Here is a 23,400-nt window from a genome sequence, read left to right on the forward strand (position 1 = left end):
GGGGGGCCAAAGTGCTGGTGTGGTGCACCCAGATGGGGGATTCCAGGCAAGGGGAGGGAGGGGGCATACCACAGTGTCGACCTTTGGGGCCAGGACCTGCTCTGGGGACCTGGGGACCTTGTCCAAGAATGGTGTGGGGAGGGTGTAGGGCTTGGGTCACAGGCCCAATCTGCCATTAGGGTAACTGGGCTGGCTGCCTCCTCATGCAGCGGGACTTGCAGGTGCCTCCCATGCAGAGAAGATGGGCACAGAGAGGCCTTGGGCAGGTGCCCTCCCTCCACTTTGTGAAATGAAGAAGTGGGCCTGTCCACGCCGGTCCCGCTGCCCACCTCCAGGCAGTTCCTGGTCCGCCTTTTATGTGGCCCCCAGCCCTGACACAGTGAAACAGGCAGCTGGTGACACAGCAGCTCGGCACCCTGACACCAGCCCTGGCGCCACCTGGGGCAGGAGACTGGCCACGAGCCCCGCTTCTCTGGGTGACAGCCCAGTGGGCGACTGGCTACCCCAGCTGCGGTGGCCATTCTCCAGCAGCAGCCACACCCCTCTTGCTGGGGTGGCGCCCTGGGCACTCCTGAGGGGCTGCCAAACCCCCTGCCCTGCGGCACTTCCTGATGACGTCCACTGTGAGCTTAACACCCCGTGTGCCTGGACAGTGGCCCAGGTTGAGCAATCCCCACCCATGTCCTCAGGAGCAGCTGGCTAGGAGAAAGCCCCTTTCCCAGGTGACCTAGGGGAGGGGCAGGCCCTCCCTGGGACAACACCAGTCCTAGACCCTCAAGCTATTCCCTCAGGCACCATGTGGGAGTGGAGAGCCCCCACTGCCCCACAGCCCTGCCCCTCCCCTCGCCCCGCTCCTCTCAGCCTGGCATCAGCCTGGTCAGCAGGTAGCCACTCACCCTGCCTATGTTGTCCACTCGCAGGACAGGACATGGGCTCCGGCCAGCAGCCTGGCTGCTCCCTGGCACCGGTAACTGGCCCCCCACTACCCCTCAGGTGCCCCTGCGGCCCAGAGCTGGGTGGCAGTGCTGGCTTCCTCTTCAAGAGCTTCACCAGCCCTGGACGGGCAGAGTCCTCGGCCCTGGGAGGACCCCCCCCCCAGGACCCTGCAGGAGGGAGTGGGCTGACCTTGGAGAGGGACCCTGAAGGCCAGCCTGGCCGGAGGAACTGGGTGGGAGCTGGCCTGGTGGACTTGTCGCCCCCTCCTGGGGCAGGGCAGGGCGGGCTGCTTGGGTAGGCGCGAGGCAGGGGTTTGTTTTTTTTTTTAAATATTTATTTATTAGTTATTGGCGGACACAACATCTTTGTTTGTATGTGTATGTGGTGCTGGAGGATCGAACCCGGGCCGCATGCATGCCAGGCGAGAACGCTACCGCTTGAGCCACATCCCCAGCCCGAGGCAGGGGTTTTGAGAAGGGAAACAGCGGGTTTTAAGGAGAGACTTCCTGCAGAACTACCGCAAGGAATGGAGATGTCTCACTGGGGGTCCCTGCTCCAGCCACATGTTAGCTCTCTGTGACCAAAATGCCCGGCAAGAACAATTAAAGGAGGGAAAGTTTACTTGGGCTCACAGAACAGAGCCTCAGTCCATAGATGGCCGACTCCATTGCCCAAGGTACGGCCAGGGCCCTTGTGGCGGAAGGGCCTGGTGGAGGAGAGGAGAGCGGCTCTCTGCAGGAAGCCCCGGGAAGGGGCGGCGGGGCACATGTGCCCTCGCAGGGCCTGCCCCCAGCGACCAGCTCCAGCCATGGCCGCCTGCCAACAGTGACCACCCGCCAGTCCAGTCACCCTGGGTGAGCTCAGGAGCCCCAGGGACTAGACACCTCTGGATGTCCCTGCAGGGACACTGGAGCTTTAGGGCACACCTCATGTCCACACCCTAAACTGTCAGGCCTCGGAGGGTCTCCAGTTCCAGGTGAGGGGAGGGAATGGGGCCAGGGATGGGGGTGTGGTAAAGGGCCCTCGGGAGGCCTCTCCTGAGGGGCCGGTGGGTCCCGAGGCTTCAGGCTCCTTCCAGGCTCTGGGGAAGGAGAAGAACTGAACCAGTTTGCTCATGGCATTTTGTCTCACTGGGTGTGGTGGCCACATCTGTAAACCCAGCAGGAGGCTGAGGCAGGAGGAGCGTGAGTTCAAAGCCAGCCTCTGCAACTACCAGGTGCTGAGCCACTCAGTGAGGCCCCATCTCTAAATGGAATACAAAATACGGCTGGGGTGTGGCTCAGTAGTCGGCTGGGGTGTGGCTCAGTGGTTGAGTGTCACTGAGCTCAATCCCTGGTACCACAAAAAAAAAAAAAAAAAAAAAAAAAGCATTGTGTCGTTGGTCACTGATGAGACAAAGGAGTGGAAGGGGGGGGGTCTGTGTAGACCCCTGCCCATGCACTCCACCGTCCTTCCTGCCCCCCAGCTCCAGCTGGCTCCCTGATACTAGAAGAATTTGGGAGACGGTGGACGTGAGTCCTTGGTGCCAGGCAGGGGCAGCTCTCCTCCCCAAAGAGTGGGGTCAGGGCTTGGGGCTGGACTTGCGGTGTACCCCATGAGGCTTCTACCAGGCGTCCCCTGAAATGAGAGCAGGGTGTCCTAGGCCCCCACCGCCCTGCCCGTCCCTCAGCAAGTGTCAGCCAGCCCTGTTCTTTGAGGACTCAGCCCACGGAATCCAGGTGCACAGGAAGCCCAGCCGCTGCTAGGACCAGCGTGACAGGAGAGGCACCAAGAAGCGTGAGAGCCCTGACTAGGTGTGAACAGCACGGGAACAGCACCACCCTGCCCAGCTCCCCGACTGTCACTGATGTGAAGGGTCTGGACACTGTCCACAAAGCCACCTGGAGAAGCTGGGCCTGTCCCCCCAGGCAGCGCTGCTGATGGAGGTGGGTGGAGAGAGCCGGCCTGCTGCACCAGGGCCTCAGGGCTACTCTCAGCTCCCATGGGCAGAGCAGGAGATGGGGCCACTGGGCGGGCCTCTCCTGTGGACCCCCAGGCTCACACAGCCATCGGGCAGGTAGCAGGGCTGCATGGGGAGCCCCCACCTGGGGCGCTGTCCGAAGCCCGCACAGGCCTGAGCTGTCAGCAGGCATGAGGCTGGGGGTGGGCAGTAGGACTAGGTCCTGGTTGAGAGTGTGGACTGCTGACCTCTAGCAAGTGGGGAGACTCAGGAACCTCCCTGTCCCCAGGACCCCAGAGAGGGAAACTAGCACCTACTCTGGTCCTCCCGGCCTTGGGCAGGGCCTCCCAGCCCCCTGAAGAGTCTGTCAGCCCTCCACCTGCTTCCAAAACATCTGCAGGGGTGGTGACAGTGGAGAGCACCCTCCAGCTCCTGTAGGCGCACTGCAGGGAAGAGTCCCGCAAGCCCTGCCCCTTCCAGGTTGAGGCGCCGCAGCAGAGCCTCCAAGGGGCTCCCCCAGGTCTACGGCTGGCTGGGTGGGCAGCAGAGGCCACCCTCTAGCACCTCGTCCAGAACCTGTGGGGCCCACTGGTCGCTCCTGAGAAAGTGAACTGACCCTGCAGTCGTACATGGGGAGATGGGTGATGTTGCCCCACCCTACGGAGAAAATGGGGCCCCTAGACATCCCTTAGCCTACCTGAGAAAACAGGAACTGAGAGGTGGGATTGGACCCATGTGTGTTGGACACAGAATGCAGTGTGGAGCCCCACACCCTGGCACCAGAACACCTCGGCCCCAGGAGAGGCGCCTGGCCCTGCACCCCGCAGGCCTGCCCCACCTCCAGCCCACCCTCTTCCTGGGCCTGGCCTCAGCGTCCATCTTGCAGCCCACGTGCATCTGGTCCTGTCTCCAGGGAACAGGCAAATCCTCCCCCCAGAAGTATCTTGGGCTCCGTCCAAGGCTTCATCCTCCTGCCAAGCCGAAATCCCCGACTCTCGTGTGCCGAGGCCCGCCCTGCTCACTTCCTGAGGTCCAGTTCCAACAAGACCCAGTTCTTTCCCTTGAAGCAAAGAGTGACTAAATTCTGCAAGTAGGGGCTCAGCTGCTTCAAACACGTGCCCCCAGTGAACAGGTCCTTCACAAACTCGTCTCTACCTGTTCATTAGGGAGCAAATCCTCTGGGTCAAATAGGGTAATGGAAGGTTCCAGAAGTCCCCTCTCCCTTGCTGACGTTCGCAAGGGTGGGAGGTGAGCAGGCAGGTGGCCCAGGTCTCACCCCCAGGAAGGCTTTTACCCTTCCAGTGAAAGCCCAGGGCCGCCCTCTCTACAAGAAGCCCAGCAGCCCGAGGCCATCTGTCCTCAGTAGGACGCTCCAGTTAGTCCCACCAGCTTGTCAGAATCCCTTAATCCCAGCAGCTCCTGACTCAGGTTGGGGAGGGGCTGGGGAAGCTCACGACAGATCACTTTGGCTGGGTGGCTGGCACGCGGGCTCCGGTCCTCCGGGCCTCCAAGGAGGCTTCGCCAGGCAGGTCCTCCTCGGCACAGTGCACATGGGCAGTTGTCTTTGCTTGCTGGTGACATTTCCTAACATTTCAGGGGGCTTGCCCTTCTGGACAAGGGTCCAAGAAAGCCCTGGGCTTACTGTCCCACAGTTGTGACACTTTATCCAAGACTGTAGCCCTCCTGGGAAAGGAGCCCTGCCATAGCGGAGCCGCGGAGCCAGCCTCTTCCATGAAAGCTGCTCCCATGTCATTGCTAAACTTGGCTCATTCCCCGGAGCTGGTCTGTGGAGGATGAGCTGTCAGGGGAGAGCCAACTTGGAGGAGAGTGTCACGAGAAGGCTCGTGGGGGACATGCCCTGCTCCCTGCAGGCCCTGGCCCCGTGCAGATGCCCGCTGAGCTCCATGGGAGGGCCATCTGCTGGCCTTGCTCATCTGTGCCTTCTGTGAGAACAGCTGGGAGCTGGGCTGGGGACACACACCAACACGGACAGAGGCTGAGGCCGGAGGAGCCGGGGGATCACAAGTCCAAGGCCAGACTGAGGGACTTGGTGAGACTCCGTCTCAACATTTAAAAAATAACTGAAAAGGGCTGGGGTGTGGCTCAGTGGTGAGGCTCCCTTGAGCTCAACCCCCAGCACAAAAACAAAAAATACTTTAGAGGCTGGAGATTCTCCAACTTCTTTCAACCGAAGCTGAAGAACAGGCAGAGCACTGCCCGGTTGGACCCCGGAGGTGGTTTTCTGTGTGGAGTCCCAGCTGGGAGGGCTGAGCGGGCAGCTCCACCTCCCAAGTCCCCCCTCTCCTGTGAAGTGGGGTGGCCAGAGGACCCCCATGCAGGGCGGGTGGGGTCAGGGAAGTGGCCCCTCTCCAAGGACACCTGCTCTGTCTGGGGTCCACCAGCCTCTGGAGTCCAGGGACTTCTGGGAGGCCAAGGCCCGTGGGCAGCTGCAGGGGTGCATTGCCCCTGTCCTGGGGTTTGCTTCAGGGTAGCCTGGGGGAGACTTGCCGGACCTTCTGGAAGCTCTGCCTTCGGAACAGGAGCTGCTGGAAGGGACAGTTCCTCTTCCGGAAGCAAGAGCCTGGGGAAGGGAGGCAGGGAGGCCGCCTGCCCCGGCCTGCGTGGCAGCCTGTCCTTGCTGTTCCCGTGTGACTTAGGCCCCCGCTCTGGGGCAAGTCCCTTGGGACCCAAAGACCACACTGCTTTGGACCTGAGGCTGGTGTCCAGGGTGCCCCACAGCTGTGAGCTGAGCTGTGTTCCTGCTGTGACGGTGACCGCGCCCATCCCCTCCAAGAACCTCTCAGGGAGATAGGCCTGGAGTGGACACTGGGTTCAGCCCAGACCCCGGTCAGGGTGGGCCACACTTCACAGGGTCTCCACAGGCTCAGGCTGAGTTCTCCCGACTTGTCTTCCACCTGGGAGGCCATTCACACGAAGCCCTTTTGGGCTGCCAGCATCCAGTGGCAGGTGGACATGCAGCCATGAACCCCTGTGCCCCAAGCCAGAGCAATGTGGGGAGGTGCCAGCCACAGAGCTTCTGGGGATCAGCAGAGGCTGCTGGTGACCACGTGCCCTCGCAGACTCGGCCCAGCCCTGCTTCCCTGGGCAAGGCCCCTAACCTCCACACCTCAGCGGCAGGGGGAAATGCAGTGTCAAGTCCAGTCCTCATGGGGTCACATTGTCCTCTGGCTCCTCAGACCCTGCCCACTTCTGTTTCCTTTCTTTGGGTTCCTCTAGAGGAAAATCCATGCCTCGTCCCACGTGGGGCAGCTCGGGGTCATGACTAGAATCCCACCCTGCCCTGTGCTCAATCCCGAGCTCTGCTGACCCTGACACCTGTTCTGGGTGGACCCGTGGTATCTAATCCTCCAAGAGGAGGGGCCTGTTGATCCCACTATCTGGGCTGGTTTAGCTCAGGTCTTTACATATTTTTCAGACCCTTGCTGATGGCAAAAATCCTGGCCATCAAGTCCCCTGGAAGTCACCTGGGGTCTCAGTTCCACCTTGTCTCCTTTGCTTCAAGGGACGCTCAGTGCTGAGGCGGAGGCCTGGGGTCTCAGGTGAGCCGAACCGCTAACTCCACACCCCCAGAAAGGGCACAGTGAGTTTCTGGAGCCAGTGCCCCCTGTGGCCTCCCAGTGTGTGAAAGGCACGGCACAGGTGCCCAAGCCAAGGTGGGGACGTTCCTGGGCACGGGGCTACATCAGCCCTCACTGGGAAGTGCCCACAAGTCACAGTGGCAGATGAATGAGCTGAGTAGTCCCCTGGGGACAGAGCACTCCGTGCCGAGAACGCTGCTCAGCTGCCGTGGGTGGCAGTGTGAAGAGGCCTTGCTGACCTCCCCTTGCAGAGAGGCAGTCCTGGGCTGTCCTGGGATGGGCTGCATCAATTCCCTCCTGGAGGCCTGGAGTGGACACTGGGGTTCAGTCCAGACCCTGGTCAGGATGGGGTCAGCCTAGGATCAAGGCGTCCACAGGGCCACTCTGCCCCTAGCAGCCAGAGCGCGGACGCTCTTCGGCCCCCAGTTCCTGCAGCCCCAGGCCCCCCTGGCTAGCGGCCCCTCCCGTTTCTGCCAGTCCAGGGCAACCTCATGCTAACCCATCTGCCAAGACCCTATTTCCAAATAAGGTCACGTCCGAGGTCCCGGCAGACCTGCCCTGGGGGGAGGCTCTTTCACCTGGCACATGGTGGCCAGGTGAGTTCCTGCGGGGCTCCTGCAGAGTGGGCATGCGCTGATTCTCCATCTCAGTGGTGGCCCTGACCTGGGGGCTCCTGCTGACCCAGCAACAGGCCATCCATGTCAGCTGCAGGGAATGGAGACGGCTACCCCTGCCTTGCTCTTGAGGCTCAGGGAGATGACCCCCGGGAGCCACACCCACAGGGCCAGGGCCCAGCTCCCACTTCCCAGAGCGATGGACAGTGCTGGCCAGGCCCAGCTCATGTACACTTGTGGGCATCTGTGGGATTTCCACAGAATATTCTAGAAGGCCCAAACGGGAGGAACAGATGGAAAAGAGCTCCAGACCAGAAGCTGGGCCCACCACAGTTCCAGTTCCCCACGGCCTCTTGGGTTTCATCCTTGCCACCAGAGGGCCCCTCCCCGCCTCTGACCCCTGCACCTGCTTCCCTTCCTCTGTGGCACTGATGAGAAGATCAGGGCCTCCAGATGGGGAGGAGGGGGTGGTGCAGGGACAAGGGGGCAGCTGGGCGTGCTTAGTGACAAAGCCCTGGGTCCCCTCTCCAGCACCACAAGAAGAGAGAGGAAATCTAAGGAGGTGCTCCTCTGCGGTCAATGGTGCAGGATGGACACCCGAGAGTGGCACCTCCCTGACTTTTTGGAACCACTTTAGATTTACGGGAAACTGGAGAGTGAATAGGACGCTCCCGTGTGACCCACCCTTGTTTGTAAGGGACAATGGTCACACCGTGAGCCCCATGGGCTCATGATAGGAATCAAACTCACTTTGTACAGGCCTCTCTGGCTCCTCCTTGCACCCAGTCCCCGTCCCAGAACCCCACACAGGATACCACATCACCTTCAGTCCTGCCTCCTCAGCCCGTTAGGTTTTGCACCCTGGGGCACCCTGTGCCCGGCACCCTGCACCCTTGCCCGCACCTCGGCCAGCTGTCTGGCAAGGCCACCAGCAAGAGTCTGCAGGCCGGCCGGCCCCTGCCCTCCTGCTGCAGATCAGCACCCTGTGGCCTCATCACCTGGCTGTGGGCCAGGCAAGGGGACGCAGAGAGAAGGGGCCCATGCCAGTGGCTCTGAGCCAAGTCCTTTGTTCCAGGAGCTCCCTACATGGACACTGTCACCAGTGGACACAGCCCTCGCCACCGTCCTTGTGTAAGTGGCTTATCTGAACACAGTGGCCTCCAGGTCCTGTGACGAGGCCTGACACAGACGTGTGTGAGTGCAGGCTCCCGTCATGGACTCCCCACTCCATTTTATCAGGGCTTCTCTGCGCACATGGTGTGTCTTGTGTGGGGGCTGTCCCCCGAACCACGCTCCCGCCCCGCTCGGGGTGGACGAGGGATTCCTTGGTGCTGGAGACCTCCACGGCACCAAGAGTCTGGGGAGAGAACAGACTTGGGGTGCAGGCAGGGAGCAGGAAGCCAGGGGCCGCGGCACGAGCCAGGCAGCTGCTTCTCTGATGTCTCAAAATGGCGGCAGAGCCGTCGCCCCGCCGTGACCCTGGGGGTGCTCCCCAGCGGGAGACCGAGGGGCCTGGCTAAGGGTGCTTCCTGTCTCCGGACAGTGCCTGGTCCCGGTCAGCGTGATCCCATGCGACCTCTGTGATGGCTCTGCCCGGCTAGGCCAGCGCCTTGGAGGGAACCACTGTTCCCTGATGGACCTCCCCCGACTTTGCTGGAGGAGACCCCGGGCTCCAGTGTAGTGGGCACCATGGGGACTGTGCTGCTGACCCCGCCCAGCCGGAGCAGAGGCAGCCTCATGGCTCTGACTCTGCTTCTCTGCATTCATTCTGCAGCAGCAGCGGGCCGCGGCTGGAGAGGGCAGGGCCCCTGCAGGGCACGAGGAGGTGCCGGCCAGTGCCAGTGAGGCTCAGGACCCTGCAACCAGCCTGGCTTCTGCGAGAAGCCTCCTGGGTCCCGTCTGTGGGGAGTTTGCGTGGCCTTGGGCCCATGGTGTGGAATCCCAGGGGCCAGGACCAGGTGGGGAGCAGACACCCGTGCACACGCAGCTCTCGGCCTCCCGGAGGCAAGGGGGCCCCTCACGCTGCCTCCTCGGTGTTCTGCTCTGGGCCAGATCAGGACAGATGACAGCTGGGAGCCGGGACCCACTGAGAAGATGGGATGCTCCAGGTGCAGAGCCACGCCCCTGGACAGAGCCTTGGATGCATCCAGACCCGGGGCCTCCCCCTCACAGGTAGGTGAGGTTGGCCTGGTGGAAAACGCCGACAAACGAATCCATCACAGAGCCAATGCCCCCTTGGCGGGAGCCTGGAGGGGGTGGCACATGGCCACCAGGCAGTGGGGTCAAACAAGCTTTCAGGGTCTGCTCCTGTCACCTCAGACGTGCACGCCCCCCCCACGCTCACGCCCCCCCACGCTCACGCCCCCCCCACACGCACGCCCCCCCACGCGCACGCCCCCCCGCGCACGTCCCCCCCCCGCACACGTCCCCCCCGCGCACGTTCCCCTCCCCCCGCGCACGTTCCCCTCCCCCCGCGCAGTCCCCCCACAGGCGCACGCCCCCCCACGCGCACGCCCCCCCCACGCGCACGCCCCCCCACGCGCACGCCCCCTCCCACGCGCACGCCCCCAGAACGCCTCCCTGTCGTGCGTCGTGCGTCAACGGTCGGTATTAAAGAGGATGTGCTGTGGAACCTGTGGTCAGTGGCTGAGGTGCCAGACCTGGGACGGCGACGGGGGAAGGAGGGCCTGGGCGACGTGGAACCAGGAGCACGCAACGCTCCGAGGTCCTGTTCCAGCCCTGGGCCCGCAGCCAGACGACAGGCCGGGAGGAGCCATGGTAGGTGGTGGCCGGGAGGCAGTGGGGGCCCCAGACGCTGGGGCGCCCTCCCGCCGCTGGTCCTGGGCTCCCGCGGGACAGAAGCGAAGACCCTGGGCGCGTCCCTCGCGCAGGCGGTGCTACGGGCGAGGCTCCTCGCTGGGAAGCGGGCGCCTCAGGTTGAGCTGGGCCGCCCCGAGCGGGTAGCGCGTGGCGGCTGCTGCGGCTTCCCCTGCCGCCTGGGCACCGGCTCTGTCCCCGCGTGGTGTTGGGTTCGCAGGGGCAGCGTCGTTCTGGGCGTGTGCCGCGGCCGGAGTTCCGGGCCTCGCTCGGCGGGGCAGGGTCGGGGCCTCACTCTGCGCGACGGGGCTGGGGCTGGGGCCTCGCTCGGTGCCTCAGGGTCGGGGCCGGGACCTGGCTCGGCTCGGCTGGGCGGCGTCGGGGCTGAGGACGGGGGACCTCGCTGGGCGCTTTAGGGTCAGGGTCGACCCGGGCCTGGCTCGGCTCGGCGAGGGCGGAGTCGGGGCCTCGCTCTATGCCTCAGGGTCGGGGCCAGGGCCTCGCTCGGGATGCGTTGGGGCCGGGACTGGGGCCTGGCTCGGCTCGGCGGCGTCGGGGCTGAGGCCGGGGCCTCTCTGTGGCGGGTCAGGATCAGGGTCAGGGCCAGGGCCTTGCTTGGTGGCGCTTCAGAGTCGGGTCTGGGGCTGGGGCCTGGCTCCACTCGGCGGCGTCGGGGCTGAGGCCGGGGCCTCTCTCGGCGCGTCAGGGTCAGGGTCAGGGTCAGGGTCAGGGTTAGGGCCGGGGCCAGGGCCTGGCTTGGCGCCTCAGAGTCGGGGCTGGGGCTGGGGCTGGGGCCTGGGCCTCGCTCTGGCGCGTCAGGGTCAAGGTCAGGGCCGGGGCCTGGCTTGGCGCCTCAGACTGGGGCCTGGGGCCTGGGCCTCGCTCGGCGCGTTGGGTCCGGTCCGGGGCTGAGGCCAGGGCCTATCTCGGGTCAGGGTTAGGGCCGGGGCCTGGCTTGGCTGGGTCGGGTTCCGGGCCGGGGCCTGGCTTGGCTGGGTCGGGTTCCGGGCCGGGGCCTGGCTGGGCGGGTCAGGGCGGGGGTTAGGGCCGGGGCCCAGGCCTGGCTTGGCGTGGGGGGCCGGGCTCATTTGCCGAGCCTGGCTTTGAACCCAGGATTCTCCTCCGTGTTCCACGCCGCTGGGGTACAGGCATGGGCCGGGGCCAGGCTCTTGTTTTCTGGTTTTGGGGTCCCTGTGTCTGGGGTCCCTTTGTAATTGACTTTTCTTGTCCCTTGCCATCGAGGCGGGGGTGCTGGACCACTGTGCAGCGGTCCCTGCTGCTTGGATGAATGAAAGGATTCGTTGGTCTGGGGGCCATCCCACCATCCCACCGTTTCCTGTGTACCCATCATCCTGTTTCAAAACTTTTCTCCAGAGTACTGTGCATGGAAGGGTAATTCTTGAGCAGGACACCATGTGTTTACAATATAGATTAAAAGGTCTTTTATTTTTAAAAAATGCACAAAAACTTTTGAAGTTTCCTGAAAATGAGCCTTTTTTTAGTGTGTACTTTATTATAGATAGAAGAGGTACAAAGAAAATGACAAGAACGGCTCACGGAAAACATGAGAGCTGTTAGCAGATCCTGGATGGGAAGCCCAAGGTAAATACAGATGACATTTAATCTCAATTCAGTAAGAATTACAAACTTCCTGCTTCATGTAAGCAGGGTTGCATTCCCAGGAGGCTGGACTGTGGTACCTGGACTCTTCTATACCGTCCTGGATGATGTCACCTGCCAGCCCAACCCCAGCAGCAGGTAGGGGAGGCTCCAGGGGACCAGCACAGTCTTGCTGAGGAAGGTTGGGGTGAGAAGGAGACAGGGGAGGGGAGACCATTGGACCCTGGTGCAGGGGTTCTCTGCCGAGCAGAGGAACTGAAGTCTGGGTGTGTGTTGAGGGCAGCAGCCTTGCAGAGGTGATAGCATGCCAATCTTCGGAATAGGGAGGGGTTGGGTGTCTTGGGGCTTTAGGATCTGGGGCTTGGAGTGGGCAGGGGAAGCATACTTGGAGTGGAACAAGAGAGATTTCTTTCATTAATAAGTGTCCTGAAGCGATGTCATTTGAAGTCAAGTTTCAGAATGTGAGCTGCTAGTGGTAGTGTTTCCTCTGAAGAAGAACCTGCAGGTTTCCAGTGCAGGTCTGTAGAACAGGTGAGCTGGTCTCATGAGTGGGTATTTTCTTCTTCACTGGTCATTCATCCCAGTTCAATGAATGGTAGGTATCCACTCTTTTGTATGCTAAAGATTCCCACGTCCATGCACAACTTAATGTTACCAGAAACATTTTGTGTACTTCTTCTTGACTTTTCTTTTAGGTCTTTCCCAATAAGCAGAGTAGCTGTCCAGTGGTGTTCGTCAACACGGTCCCCAGTGTCTATATAGACACTGGGAAAGACCACAGGAGATTCTTTTTGAAGTGCATGATGAGATGACTTTGAGTCCAAATAGAATTCACAGGTGTACAATTAAGTGCTCAAAAGTATTTTGAGGATTTATCCTGGCACCACTATTCTGAGCCTGAGGGGGACCATGACATTCTCAAGTATGAAGGACAAAGGATTCTGCAGTATGATCCTTCAAAGTATCTCTGAACAGAAAAGTGTTATGTGGTGAGAAAAATTTAGCCATATATTGAGATTTGTGTGTATCTTTCCTAGATTGAAGAATCTGGAATTGTTTTAGGTTAGCCTTGATCTGTTAGTACTGTGATAATGGTGAGGACATTGCCGTGCCTTTCCTTATCTGTCTTGCTTCCAGTTTCCTTCTGTATGTAAACTTAAAAAAAAAAAAGTCATGTGGGAGTGAAGTTCTTATTTTCTCTCACATTCTGTTGTAAATGATGTTTATATTTTGACCAGTAGAAACTTAGATGTGTCAGAGTTGTACACATCCGTGGTAGTTAAATATTAACATGGGTTATTTTAGCTCATTCTGTTCGTGCTCAATGTTGATAAATGTATCCCTGTTATCTGAATGCTTAGTAAAACACTGTGGTTGGTATTAGAAGTGTATGGAAAGAGTAGCACCGTTGCCTATGATCCGTGGCCTGGTAGTTTTCAGGTCTTGATTGCTGAGTTGAAGGTTTCTGAGCCTCAGGTCAGTTTCTGATGAAGAGCATTTCCTGATAACTTTGCACTCTCATTTCTTTTCTTTGTATGACAGGTTGTGTTGATGAGATGGGACGCCAAGTAGAATAGGAAGGATGATGCTCCAATGCCAAGGGAATGACCCCTAGAAACATCAGGTCTCACACTCAAACCAAGTGTGATCTTGCAGGTGCTGGAGAGAGATTCTGAGGCTGGCCGTGAGTCAGTGGATGGAGAGCCTTGGAGGCCCTGCTGCAAGGTAGGAGGCACTGGTTTGCATTTGGGCAGCAAGGCAGTGTGGGCTCTGGTTCAACATCCACTTGGCAGATACCACCAATACTTGAGGATGGAAGAGAGCCCCCCAGACCTGGGTAGTGCTTGACTCCAGGGGAATGGCACAAACTGGGGGTTAGTTGGGGCCTACATGTGGGGGTTAGAATGTATGGGGAGGGGAAGTGGTGGGAGGCAGTTCAGGGGCTACTGGCTGAGGAGTAGCAGTTTGAGTCTGGGCATTGGCTGAGTGATTCTTGCAGAGGTTAGAGAATGCCAAGCTTGGGGACACACACCCACTAGGGATATGTGTCCTCGAGGATGTAGGGCCTGCACCTGGGGGTGAGGTAGGGTGGCTGCAGGGTAGGGGAGGTGTTTCATGGTAAATGTATGGGAGTGTTATTTAGAGGGGACCTTCCTTTGCTTATTAAGCATATTGAAACAGTGAGTGTGAAATCCAGGTTCTGAACACCATCTGGCACTGGTTTTTTTCTCCTTATAAGGAGTCTTGTGCAAATGCTCAGTGCAGGGCTTTGCCACACTTGATTCATCTTACTTGTGACTTTTCCCCTGTAGTTGATGGGTTCTTGGTTTCATTTCTTGTATACCAATGACTCTTATAACTTAAAACAAACTCACATTGCCCAAAACGGTTTTTGTATCTCTTCTGCTACTTGGCAGTTTATTTTACCTTTGCCAGTAACCAGTGTCTTCCCACTGGCATTTGTCTTCAAGTTGTATAAGCTGAGTCTTTGGTAACACTTTGCTGTCACAGTCAACGTATCTTAAGGCTCACCCATCTTAAGAGGTACCTTGCCACTGAAAAGTTGAACACGCAGGTGTCCTGATGTAAATGCCAGCATGTTGTACTTCGTACCCCCAATCCCCCGAACAACCACAGCATGCCAAGATGGAGGATCCTACCTTGGTGAGACCTACAGCTCCAGGAGCAAAACCTCTTCCCTGTTTGTGCTTGAAGGGAAGAAGGAGCCCTCAATGTTGGCAGCTGGCTTCCGAGCATGGAGCAGGGAGGCCCGGCAGTTGAGAAGCCAGATACTGCAGGAGCTGGAATAGTGTGTGGACCTTCTAAGAGTCCCTGCAGTATAGGCCCTGCGTCAGGGGGAAGGCCTCCAGCAAATTTCACAGGTTGCTTCTCTGGGAGCTCAGCTGTGTGTCTGAAGGTTGTGGGTGCATTTGATCAGTACTGTGAAGTGAACCTTCTCAAAGTCACAAGGAGAAAGAGAAAAAGGAAAGACCAATCTAAGATCAGTGTTAAGAAACGGATGCATAGTGCTAGTCTGACTTACTCCTCTATTGAGGTTTGGGGTTGAGAGAACAGGAAGTTGTTATGACCAAGGAAGTAGAGCTGTGAATGGATGGGGTCTTTGTATTTTCAGGAGAGTAGAATTGTCTGGTGACTGGTCTTTGGCTAACACCATGCACCCCATTTCCCAGGAACAGGCCTTATAATAATGACCCCGGTAGGTGATCACTGTGTGTGAGTGTTGCATATCGTGCATCAACTGTGCTGCTGATGACATTGACATTCTGCTCATGGGCCATTGTCTGTCTGTCCCTGTTTTGGCAGCTGTGTTTGGAGATTTGGAAGTTCCTGCACTCTGTTTGCTGGTTAAGACATGATGTTTTTGGTCCTGGTGCATCAGTAGCTGATCAGAGCAGACTGTGTACTTGTATTTATGTTGGAGAACCAGTCTTTGTCCATGGACTTGAGGTTACTTGAGGAAAGAAGCTGTGATGTACTGCAGAATTGGACCAGAAGCAAAGATGACAAAAATGGATATTGAATTGTACTTAGGACAGACATGTCAAAACCCAAGAATCTACCAAAAGATATGAAAACCATGACTGAAGTGAAGAAAGTGAGGAGTTCTGGGATTCTTCTCAGTACCAGCAGCCCTCCACTCACTGCACTCTGTGCTGCCCTCCGGGGACTTATGAATGAGCTGTCTCCATAGCCTCAGTTGATACATGTGCAGTGTACCTCTCCTCTGGCACTTAACTCATCTGATGTTTCTTAGGGCATAGACTTTTGTTTTTAATTTAAGTCCTCATTGAGAGAGAATTCTCAGAAACTTCAGGGCATTTTTATTTATTCCAAAGTACATTTCATCCTGTAGCTACTGCTTTACCCTCTTACATCTTTGTAACCAGTCAGGTAGCTCATTGCTGTGTGATTTTCTTCCTATTTTTATGTGATCCCCTGTTTGTTCCTCATATTTCTCTCTAGCTTTTGCATCGGAGATAAAACACACAACACTTTACATTCTGCATCTAAATTATTTCACTTATGATATTTTTAGTTCTGTTCATAACTTTGCTGGATGTAGCAGTCTTGGTTGGCAAGTGTTTTTCTTTCAAAGCTTGGAATATTTCATTCCAACCTCCCTTGATCTTAGAGTCCAAGGTGAGAAGTTTGAAGTGAGGCATTATAAATAAATATAATCAAACTTATACAAATATAAGTTTATATGAATGTAAATAAATGTGACCTGATGTTTTTCTGGTGTATCTTTCATTATTTCTCCTTCTTTCCTATGTTAGTCATTTTGGTTATGATATGTCTTGCAGGGCTGCTTTTTATAAAAATGTTTTAGTTGTCAGTGGGTCTTTATTTTATTTATTTGTATGTAGTGCTGAGAATTGAACCCAGTGCTTCACACATGCTAGGCAAGCGCTCTGCCATTGAGCCACCATCCCGGCCCCCAGGGCTGCTATTTTCCTTAACCTTTTCTCCTTGGGATTCTGTATGGATTGTGTATGTGTATGACTTATTTGTAATGTTTGAAATTTTTTCTAATGTTATTTCATCAAAAAGTTTAATGCCATTAACCTGAATCTCTATGTTCTTCTCTACCTTTGCCATGATGCTGTCATTGACCTTGGACCCCAAGAAATGGTATTTGCCAGCCATGGACTGAAAGCTTTGAAAATGTGAGCAAAAATAAACTTTCCTCCTTTAAATTGATTTCTGGTGTATTAGTCATATTAATAATTATTAACAGGGAAGGAGATAATTTTTATCAAAATTTTGAGCTTTTGTTTTTCAGTTTATTCTTTTCTAGGTTTTAAGGCTATTTTGAAGAACTCAGTGTATCTCAATTTTATATAAGGTTTACATTTTCAGTGATACCAATTTTGCTTCAATGTAAGTTTCTCTTCTAACTAAAATTGGACAAAGCTGACTGTAATATAATTTGATCCATCAGACCCTCCAGGAAATGTTCTTAGTAAATATGCATGAACTTATCTCAAATGATTTGGAGAGTTCTTCAGGCCTGGGTGCTTTATTCGAAGAGAAGGAAAATATAAATTAAAAGCTGCAAGTTATAAATGCATTTGGGAACCCACTCACATCCTCCTCAGCTATAATGGTAGTTACTGAGAGGAGTGGCGCAGGACTGATCACACACACACACCTGGGACAGGAAGCGGGGTTTATTGTCAGGAGCCTGACAAGGCTGCTCTGCACAAAGCAGGGACAGCAGCAGCAATGCCACCTTTAATTTCCCTTTACGGGCTGGAATCATGGCCACGGTGCCAGGGGCGGGTTTAGTCCTGACTGACAGAGTGAGCATCCCCTGATCTTGTAGAAGGCAAGTTTGTTTCTGGGGAACAGAGACAGGTAGTTTTCCTCTTTCACAGGGGGACAGGGAAAGCGCCATTTCCTTTATCTTCTCCAGGAAAGAACAGGGAAACCAGCATGTCCCCACCTCAGGCTCTGTTAAGTTGTCTCCTGTCTCTCAGAGAACCAGGGAGAGACCAGCATGTCTCCAGGCCAGTAGGGTTTATCTCAGGCTGCTTTCCATTTCTTGGGAATAAGAACAGTATTCATAAAGTGGGGGTGGGGAAAAGGACGATGGCTGCAATTATGCTAACAGTTATGTTATAACTTGTTAACCACCTGTGGGAAATTTCACTGCGATGTTCTCATTAAGATTTATCTTGCAACTGTAGATTTAATATTTAGTGATAATTTTCTCAAGACAAATCATAAGCGTGTTTTCCATGGATATTTTGAGAACCATAGTCACTACACAAATTTTAAATATCAGATATTGCCACCTAAATCTACTTTCTGACAGGGTGCCGTAAGTAAATGTGGTATGGATTTGTATGGAAAACTAAATATTTGTACCCAACAGGCAAAATAAAAATTTGATGTGTCTGAATCACAAATATCAAGGTACATTTCTATTGCAGATGTAATAAAATAAGACATTTTTGACTCCCTCCTTCTTCATACTTATAAACCATTCTTATTTTTTTAAAAATGTAGTAGAGTGACATGATTTTAAAGAAACTCTTAAAATTATATGAATTACAATTGAATGGCATTCCCTTGTCCCCCATTAGTTCTTGACCATATGACAGAGTGAGAATTCAGTAATGAACTTTCCTGTGGTTGGCAGTATGAGAATGGTGTAGAAACGGAGGATCTGTCCCTGAACCACAAACATAAATGCTCTTCAACAGGGAGTAAATGCTCGTATAATTAGATATCCAAAACTATAAGCTACCATAAATTCTATATTATGTAAGTATTTTAATGTTGCCTTTATAAGGCATATGGATAAGGTTACTTATTTGTTATTCAGAAAGTCCTTCTTAGTACCTCCTTTGCATTTAGCACTATTTTGTTTTATTTATATATATATATATATATATATATATATATATATATATATATATATATATTAGTTGTTGATAGACCCTTATTTTATTTATTACTTATATGTGGTGCTGAGACTCGAACCCAGTGCCTCACGCATGCCAGGCAATTGTGCTACTGCTGAGCCCCAGCCCCAGCCTGCATTTAGCATTATTTTGGATGCTGGAAAATATATAATAGCATTTTGACTCTGGTATTTTTATTTTTTACTTTCAAGATTGGAAAGATTGTTCCTTTCTGTTTTAGGACATGAATATATTTGTATGGATTTTAAAATGGGAATAAGATCCATAAAGGACCCAACCAAAAAGCACGTAAGCTAGAAAACCACAAACCATTATATAAAGGGCATGAATCATACTGTCTTTAATTAAGTGGGTCTTAGTTTAAAAGGCCAGGGGCTCGTCCGGTTTATGAATAGGTTGAGTTCTTTTGTGAGTCTTGATTGTGTTACATATCTATAATATATGCATACATTTGGCATAGTAATATACACACATGCAGAAATACTTATATATGTATAGACATGGAATATGGCTTCCAAGAGACAGAGGGCATAAAATGATTACAGATGTTTGTAGACTTTTGAGCTGAAACATAATCAGTGCCAGTTGGCATTTTTCTTTCCACATCTTTTAGTTCATGCATTATAATTATACATAATGAGATTTTTTGTTGGATATTCATACCTGAACACAATCTAATAATGATATAATTTGGCCAATATTGCTCCCCAGCTCTTCTCCCCTCCCTGCCTGCCTCCCACCCCTGGGTCTGTTTCCTTTACTGATCTCCCTTTGATTTTCCTGAGATAATCCCCCCACACCTTTTTTTTCCTATTTCCTCTCTAGCTTGCCCATATGAGAGAAAAAATATGACCCTTGACCTTCTGAGTTTGACTTATTTTGCTTGACATAATGATGTCCATCCATTTTCCTGCAAATGACATGATTCCATTTTTCTTTATGGATAAACCTCCATGTCACCTCACTTGTCTTAGGATTCCTGGTGTTGGGCACATAGGGAAGCTAGTGCCAGTTCACTGCATTGATGACAGTAATAGCACAGCCCTTCTAACTCCTTCACCTTCAATTTTGGTGTTCCTCCCGTGTGCCTGCTGTGATCCTTGTGGGTGATCATTCATCCTGGTGCTGGAATAGTATGACTTGCTGTAAGGATGAAGGACACAAAGCCAGAGAAGGAAACAGATAGCAGTGGGGGGAACTCCATTAGTTTGACTCCATGTCCAAAGTCCCATATCACCTTTTTCCTTGAGAAGAGTGGGTGCCAATTTTAAGCCAGAAAAATGTCCTCAATATGAGAATTGCTTTCATCTTATAAAATTTCATTCTCAGTATCTGTCACAATCAGCATTTTTCAGATATGAACTATAATTCCATATGAACTATAATTTTTTTAAAAAATATTTTTTAGTTGTTAATGTACCTTTATTTTATTTATATGTGGTGCTGAGAATCGAACCCAGTGCCTCACACATACCAGGCAAACATTCTACCACTGAGCCACAACCCCAGCCCTATGAACTATAATTTTGATAATTATTTGATTTTCTCTTCTGGCTGGGCATATGTTAGTATTGTAATAAGTTTCTTCAGTAGTAAATTAGGTGGATTGGATCAAGTGATTTCTAATGCTGCTTTCATCTTTGATACACCTTTTAATCTTTTTCCAGTTATTTGATGTTTTTTCTTCCTGAGCACCTAAAAGCATTTTTTATTCATCCTATTTAGTTTCACATAGCAGTGGAATGCACTTTGACAGATCATACATAAATGGAGTATAACTTCCCATTCTTCTGGTCGTACATGGTGTAGACTCACACTGGTCACGAAGTCATATATGCACATAGGGTTATTATGTCAGATCCATTCTGCTATCCTTTCTACCCCTATTCCTCATCCCTTCCCTTCATTTCCCTCTGCCTGATCCACAGTACCTCTGTTCTTCCCTAGGCACCCCAACCCTTATTTTGAATTAGCATCTGAAAATCAGAGGAAACATTCGCCCTTTGGTTCTCAGGGATTAACCAATTTTGTTTAACATGATATTCTCCAGCTCCATTCATTTACCACCAAATCCCATAATTTCATTCTTCAAGGCTGAGTAATATCTGGTTGTGTGTATATACACCACATTTTCTTTATTCATCTGTTGAAAGCACCTAGGTTGGTTTCATAGTTCAGCTATAACATTGATGTGGCTGCTTCACTGTAGTGTGCTGACTTTAAGTCCTTAGGGTATAAACTGAGAATTGGGATAACTGGGTCAATTCCAAGTTTTCCGAGGAATCTCCATACTGCTTTCCATAGTGGTTGCACCAGTTTGCCTCCCTACCAGCAAAGTATGAGTGTACCTTTCCCTACATCCTCACCAACATTTATTGTGTCTTGTATTCTTGATAATGGCCATTCTGACTGGAGTGAGATGAAATGGCAGTGTAGATTTGATTTGCATTTCTGTAATTACTAGAAAAGAACATTTTTTTCATGTATTTGTTGATTTCATTTCTTCTGTGAAATATCTGTTCAGATCCTTAGCCCATTTATTGATCTGGCTATTTATTTATTTGGTATGAAGTTTTTCGAGCTCTTCATATATTCTGGAGATTAACGCTGTATCTGAAGTGCATGTGGTAAAGATTTTCTCCCATTCAGTAGGCTTTCTCTTCATGTTATTCTTTTGCTGAGAAGACGCTAAAAGCCTTCTTATTCAATTCTATCCCATTTATTGATTCTTGATTTTCTTGTGCTTTAGAGGTCTTGTTAAGAAAGTAAGTTCCTAAGCTGACATGGTGGAGACTTGGACCTACTTTTTTCTTCAGTTAGCTGCAGGGTCTCTAGGGTGTGTTGCCTAAGTCCTTGATCCACTTGAGTTTTGTTCAGGGTGAGACGTAGAGGTTTAATTTCACTTTGCTACATGTGTGTTTCTAGTTTCCCCGGCACCATTTGTTGAAGATGCTCTCTTTTCTCCAGTGTATGTTTTTGGTGCCATTTTCTAGTATGAAATAACTGTATTTATGTGGGTTTTTCTCTGTGTCTTCTGTTCTTTACCATTGTTCTGTGTGTCTGTTTTGGTGCCAATACCATGCTGTTTTTGTTACCATGGCTTGGTGGTGTAGTGTAAGGTCGGGTATTGATTGTGATGCCTCCTGCATCATTTTTCTTGCTAATGACTGCTTTGGTTATTCTGGGTCTCTAATTTTTCCAAATGAATTTTATGATTGCTTTTTCTAGTTCTATGAAGAATGTTATTGGGATTTTAAGAGTAATTGCATTGAATTTGTATAGCACTTTGGGTAGTATGGCCATTTTGACAATATTAATTCTGCCTGTCAAGGAGCATGGGAGAATTAGTGACTGTTGTATTCTGCTACCTTTCCTAAAAATGTGATGTGTAACCGATGTGATTCTGCAATCTGTATTTGGGGTAAAAATGGGAGTTCATAACCCACTTGATTCTAATGTATGAAATATGATATGTCAAGAGCTTTGTAATGTTGTGAACAACCAATAATAAAAAAAAAGGAGCATGGGAGATCTTTCCATCTTCTAAGGTCTTCTTTAATTTCTTTCTTTTTAAAAATTTTGTTGTAGTTGTAGACAGACAGAATGCCTTTATTTTGTATATAACTAAGGATCGAACCCAGTGCCTGGCACATGCTAGGTGAGCACTCTGCCACTGAGCCACAGCCCAGCCCTAATTTCTTTCTTTACTGTTCTGTAGTTTTCACAGTAGAGGTCTTTCACATCTTTTGTTCAGTTTATTCCCAAGTATTTTATTTTCTTGAGTCCTATTGTGAATGGGATAGTTTTCCTAATTTCTCCTTCATTTGATTTCCCATTGGTATTTAGGTATGTCATTGATTTGGGGTAATTACCCAATAGATTTTGATGCGTCTGTATTCTCATTTATTTCTGAAAAATATTGTTATTTCTCTCCTGATTTTATCTGTGATCCCATCCTAATTCATTGAGTATTTTAACCACCAGGCATTAAATGGTTTGTTTCTTGTCATTAACTTCTCACTTCATTAGTTTATGATCTTATGGGATGTAAGAAGGTATCTCTCTTTCTTGTATTTACCTTGTACCCAAAAATATGGTCTATTTATTTATTTATTTTGGTACTGAAGATTGAACTCGGGGGCACTTGACCATTGAGCCACATCCCCAGCCCTATTTTATTTAGAGACAGGGTCTCACTGAGTTGCTTAGCACCCTGCATTGCTGAGGGTGGCACTGAACTCCAGATCCTTCTGTCAGCCTCCCAAGCTGCTGGGTTTACAGCTGTGCTCCACTGCACCAGGAAATATGAACTATTTTAAAGAATGTTCATTGTTTCATGGAAAAGCAAATAAATTCATGGTTGATGGATCAGAGAATTCATATATGTCTATTAGGTCCGTCTGATTAATATTAGTTAGTTCTGAAGAGGCTGGGTGGCAGGGTTTCCTTCTTGGGTGGGCATGGTACAGAAGCATCTCCCCAAACCTCAGCAGTGTTAAGAGCCTAGAGTGTGGTCCTCACAAGGCCTTGTCTGCCACCACAAACTCTGTTCAATGTGTGGCTCCCTCCAATTGTCACTTCCTCCAACCCCCACCATCACCAGTCCACTTTAGTGTACTTTTTGTTTAAAAGCATTGACACAGCTGTTGGGTATATGGCTTAGCAGTAGATTGCTTCCCTAGCATGTATGAGAACCTGGGTGTGGTGCTCATCTCTTCAAAGAAACTCTTGCCAATGAAGAAGCTCCTCAAGGGAGATCCTGGCTGGTGTGGGCCATATGTGGAGGTCCTGACGTCACAGCCTAGAGAAACAGAGAGGCCCTGGGTGTCTCCATGCATCTACTGACTTGTTTCACAAGTTTGACTTGAGTCCTGGAGGCCAAACTGGGAGTCAGTTATGTAGGTGAGAACAGTGTCCAAATTAGTATGTTGGGCCTCCTTCATTTCAGTGAGTATTTAGGGATAAAACAAATTAAGTACGATAAATGCCATGAAGGAGGGTCTGTAAAGGACCTGAACCGGGTGTTAAGCTTTCAGGATCCAAGACTGGCTTGCTTCTGAGTGAGGCTTCATCATCCTGTGATGGGCAGGGAGAGTGGGTCCAAACCTGTAAGGAGCCAGGTGGAACCAGAGGCATTGGAGCAGGGGCAGGGATATGAAATAAAGCCCTAGGCCCTGCAGGGAGGGAACCAGGCACTCCAGGCCATGCCCAGCCACAGAGCCCTGTCCCCGGAGCTCATACTGCCAAGGCCAACTCGGCTGGAAGAGGCTGCACTGCACTGCAGCGGAGACTCTCCTTGGAGTTCCCGAGGTCCGGCGAGTGCTGTGCACCTCCTGGACTCACCCCAATTCTGCTCCTGCATTCTTGCTGTCCTCCAGGAGGGCAGACACGCCCTCCTCCACGCCCTAGCGTGGAACTGGGCA

At 52.1% G+C, this 23,400-nt stretch overlaps 2 long non-coding RNA genes across 4 annotated transcripts in view; both read left to right on the forward strand.

The window, feature by feature from the left end:
* LOC308631712 overlaps positions 1-23,400 on the forward strand; it is an 895,537-nt gene that overhangs the window by 867,603 nt on the left and 4,534 nt on the right. The gene's annotated exons all lie outside the window — the stretch shown is intronic.
* Positions 11,583-15,251, forward strand: LOC308631714. Its single transcript, XR_014018320.1, has 3 exons — positions 11,583-11,663; positions 13,182-13,250; positions 14,850-15,251. It is a non-coding gene; the product is annotated as an uncharacterized lncRNA (long non-coding RNA).

Source organism: Spermophilus citellus, assembly GCF_964194105.1.
Source record: "Spermophilus citellus genome assembly, chromosome: 12".
Classification (NCBI taxonomy): Eukaryota; Metazoa; Chordata; class Mammalia; order Rodentia; family Sciuridae; genus Spermophilus; species Spermophilus citellus.